This window comes from Podarcis vaucheri, assembly GCF_965113315.1.
Source record: "Podarcis vaucheri genome assembly, chromosome: 12".
Lineage (NCBI taxonomy): Eukaryota > Metazoa > Chordata > Lepidosauria > Squamata > Lacertidae > Podarcis > Podarcis vaucheri.
In genome coordinates, this window is record NC_138750.1 from 82501 (window position 1) to 87500 (window position 5000).

A 5000-nucleotide genomic window follows, 5' to 3' on the forward strand; every position below is an offset into this window, starting at 1 on the left:
ATTCTATGATTCTAACCCTAGCCCCAATCTTAACCCTAACCCTAACCCTAACCGAAACGCTAACCCAAACCGAAACGCTAACCCAAACCAAAACCCTAACCCTAACCCTAACCCTAACCCCATTCCTAACCCTAACCCTAACCGTAACATAACCCTAAGCCTAACCCCAAACCTAACCCTAACCCTAATCTTAACCCTAACCCTAACCCTCAACCTAACCCTAACCCTAACCCTAACCCTAACGCTAACCCTAACACCAACCCTAACCCTAACCCTAACCCTAACCGAAACGCTAACCCTAACCCTAACCCTTACCCTAACCGTAACACCAACCCTACCCCTAACCCTAACTCTAACCCTAACCCCAACCCTAACCCTAACCCTAACCCTAACCGTAACACTAACCGTAACCCTAACCCTAAGCGAAAGGCTAAACCTAACCATAAAACTAACCATAACCCTAACCCTAACCCTAGCCCCAATCTAAACCCTAACCCTAACCCTAACCGAAACGATAACCCAAACCGAAACGCTAACCCAAACCGAAACGCTAACCCTAACCCTAACCCCATTCCTAACCCTAACCCTAACCGTAACATAACCCTAACCCTAACCCTAACCCTAACCCCAATCCAAACCCTAACCGTAACACTAACCGTAACACTAACCCTAACCCTAACCAAGACGCTAACCCTAACCAAATCGCTAACCCTAACCGAAACGCTAAACCTATCCCTAACACTAACGCTAACACTAAACCTAACCCTAACCCTAACGCTAACCCTAACACCAACCCTAACCCTAACCCTAACCCTAACCGAAACGCTAACCCTAACCCTAACCCTAACCCTTACCCTAACCCTAACACCAACCCTAACCCTAACCCTAACCCTAACCCTAACCCTAACCCTAACCCTAACCCTAACCCCAACCCCAACCCCAACCCTAACCCTAACCCTAACTCTAACCCCAATCCTAACCCTAACCGTAACACTAACCGTAACCCTAACCCTAAGACAGGGGTCTGCAACCTTTAAGACAAAAAGAGCCACTTGGACCCGTTTCCGAAAAAACAACAACAACTGGGAGCCGCAAAAACTTTGCAACATTTAAAACAAATATAACACTGCATATATTGTTTCTGGCCTTAATGCTATATATACAGGATCGTGCAGTCAGCTGTCAATCTCAAGAAAAAAGGACAAATTAATAGCTAATTAAAATATTTAATTTACAACCAGGTAACCAGGTTAATGGGACTTTTGCTCCTGAACCTCAGTGCTCAGTGTCTGCACATCAGGGCTGTAAGACGTCACCTTCATTTTCACACAGGCTTGCAAGCTGTCATCTGTGAGGCGTGATCGGTGTTTGTTTTTAATATAGTTCATGTTGGAGAAGACCTGCTCACATACATATGTGGAAGAGACCACAAGGGCCATCGAGTCCAACCCCCTGCCAAGCAGGAAACACCATCAGAGCACTCCTGACATATGGTTGTCAAGCCTCTGCTTAAAGACCTCCAAAGAAGGAGACTCCACCACACTCCTTGGCAGCAATTCACCAAACTTTCACCAAACTTTCCCCTGCTTAAGTTTAAAAAGGGGCTTCGCTTAAAAAGGGGCTTCAGGCAACTAACTCCACGTGGAATTCCACGCGACCGCGACTGCATAATCAATGCCACAAAATGCCAAAGAAAATTAACCAGGGCCCCAGTGAACCATAAATCATAATCAGTGCCTGATGTAAATAATAATTAATAATGAGGGCCCAATGTCATCCTCGTCATTATAAAAATAATCCCTCTCTTCGCGCCGCCCAGCCTCCCAAGAAAAAAAACCCACTTCAAACGGTCACAAAGCACAAATTCCACGCGACCGCATCTTGCTATGCCCAATAACCAATGCCCCAAAATGCCATAGAAAATTAATCAGGGCCCCAGTGTACCATAAATCATAATCAGTGCCTGATGTAAATAATATATATTAATGAGGCATTCGTCATTATAAAAATACCTTTTTTGACACTTTTTATTATTTCTTTGTTTGACCCCTCAGAATTACTCCTCCTCATAGAAATAAACATTAAATTAACAAGTTACCTTTTTTTGAGTGTGTGTTCTTCACTCCCCTTCAAAACAGTGTCCAGTGTATATGCCCCCTTTCAATGCAGCCTGCTTACAAAGGCGGGACGACAAAGACCAGCAATAAGCTGTTGCATAACGTTCCCCAAAAACTTTCCCCTGCTTAAGTTTAAAAAGGGGCTTCAGGCAACTAACTCCCACGTGGAATTTCCTATAGTAAGATGGCGGCTGCCTCAGAAGACCACATGGGCAGATAAGATGGCTGCTGGGACGATCCGGTTACCCAGCAACAGCACAGCTGATTCCGACGCTTTTGAAAGCAGCCGGCAAAGCAAGTGTTGGAGCTCCGAAGCCACAATGCTGCGCATGTGACCAAATAGCGAGGACTTACTTTGCTAGAGACAAGCCCCGACGCTACCACAGGCCTCCCTCTCTTCGCGCCGCCCAGCCTCCCAAGAAAAAAACCCCACCTCAAACAGTCACAAAGCACAAATCAGTAAACATAATAAACATTAAATTAACAAGTTACCTTTTTTTGAGTGTGTGTTCTTCACTCCCCTTCAAAACAGTGACCAGTTTTGAACAGTGGCTTCAGGCAACCAACTCCCCCGCCTCCTCCCCTCGCGCCCTGCCCTCACCCCTCGCCTCCTTCCCTCGCGCCTGCCCCTCGCCTCCTTCCCTCGTGCCCTCCCCTCGCGCCCTCCCCTCGCCTCCTTCCCTCGCGCCCGCTCCTCGCCCCCTTCCCTCGCGCCCGCCCCTCGCCTCCTTCCCTCGCGCCCTCCCTTCGCGCCCTCCCCTCGCCCCTCGCCTCCTTCCCTCGCGCCCGCACCTCGCCTCCTTCCCTCACGCCCTCCCCTCGCCCCTCACCTCCTTCCCTCGCGCCCGCCCCTCGCCTCCTTCCCTCGCGCCCTCCCCTCGCGCCTCCGCCCCGGAGCCGCACCAAAGGAGCCGCAGGTTGCCGACCCCCGTGCTAAGAGAAAGGCTAAACCTAACCCTAAAACTAACCATAACCCTAACCCCAACCCTAGCCCCAGTCTTAACCCTAACCCTAACCCTAACCGAAACTCTAACCCAAACCGAAACGCTAACCCAAACCGAAACGCTAACCCAACCGAAACGCTAATCCTAATCCTAACCCTAACCCCATTCCTAACCCTAACCCTAACCGTAACATAACCCTAACCCTAACCCTAACCCTAAACCTAAAACTAAACATAAACCTAACCCTAACCCTAACCCAAACCCAAACCCAAACCCAAACCCAAACCCTAACCCTAACTGATACGCTAACCCTAACTGTAACCATAACCCTAACCCTAACCGTAACCCTAACTCTAACTCTAACCCCAACCGAAACGCTAAACCTAACCCTAACGCTAACCCTAACCCAAACCCTAACCCTACACCCGAACCCGAACCCGAACCGAAACCCTAACCCTAACCCTAACCCTAACCCTAACCCTAACCCTAACCCTATCCCTATCCCTAACCCAACCCCTACCCCTAACCCTAACCCTAACCCCAATCCTAACCCTAACCCTAACCCTAACCATAACACTAACCGTAACCCTAACCCTAACCCTAACCCTAACGCTAACCCTAACCCTAACCCTAACCAAAACGCTAACCCTAAGCAAAAGGCTAATCCTAACTGCAACCCTAACCCCTACCCTAACCAATATGCTAACGCTAACCCTAACCCTAATCCTAATCCTAACCCATACCTTAACCGTAACCCTAACCCTAACCCTAACCGTAACCGTAACCGTAACCCTAACCCTAACCCTAACCCTAACCCTAAGCCTAACCCTAACCCTAATCCTAAACCGAATCCTTACCCTCACCCTAACCCCAATCCTAACCCTAAGCGTAACCCTAACCCCAATCCTTACCCTCACCCTAACCCCAATCCTAACCCTAACCCTAACCCTAACCGTAACCCTAACCCTACCCTTACCCTAATCAAGACGCTAACCCTAACCAAAGCGCTAACCCTAACCCTAACCCTAACCGAAACGATAAACCTAACCCTAACCCTAACCCTAACCCTAACTCTAAACATAACCCTAACCCTAACCCTAACCCTAACCGAAACGCTAACCCTAACCCTAACCCTTACCCTAACCCTAACACCAACCCTAACCCTAACCCTAAACCTAACCCTAACCCCAACCCCAACCCCAACCCCAACCCTGACCCTAACCCGAACCCTAACCCCAATCCTAACCCTAACCCTAACCGTAACACTAACCGTAACCCTAACCCTAAGCGAAAGGCTAAACCTAACCATAAAACTAACCATAACCCTAACCCTAACGCTAGCCCCAATCTTAACCCTAACCCTAACCCTAACCGAAACGATAACCCAAACCGAAACGATAACCCTAACCCTAACCCTAACCCCATTCCTGACCCTAACCCTAACCGTAACATAACCCTAACCCTAAACCTCACCCTAACCCCAATCCTAACCCTAACCCTAACACTAACCGTAACACTAACACTAACACTAACACTAACACTAACACTAACCAAGACGCTAACCCTAACCAAAGCGCTAACCCTAACCCTAACCCTAACCCTAACCCTAACCCTAACCCTAACACCAACCCTAACCCAAACCCAAACCCTAACCCTAACCCTAACCCTAACCGAAACGCTAACCCTAACCCTAACCCTAACACCAACCCTAACCCTAACCGTAACCGTAACCCTAACCCTAACCCAAACCCAACCCTAACCCTAACCCCAACTCTAACCCCAATCCTAACCCTAACCCTAACCGTAACACTAACCGTAACCCTAACCCTAACCCTAGCCCCAATCTTAACCCTAACCCTAACCGAAACGCTAACCCAAACCGAAACGCTAACACAAACCAAAACGCTAACCCTAACCCTAACACCATTCCTAACCCTAA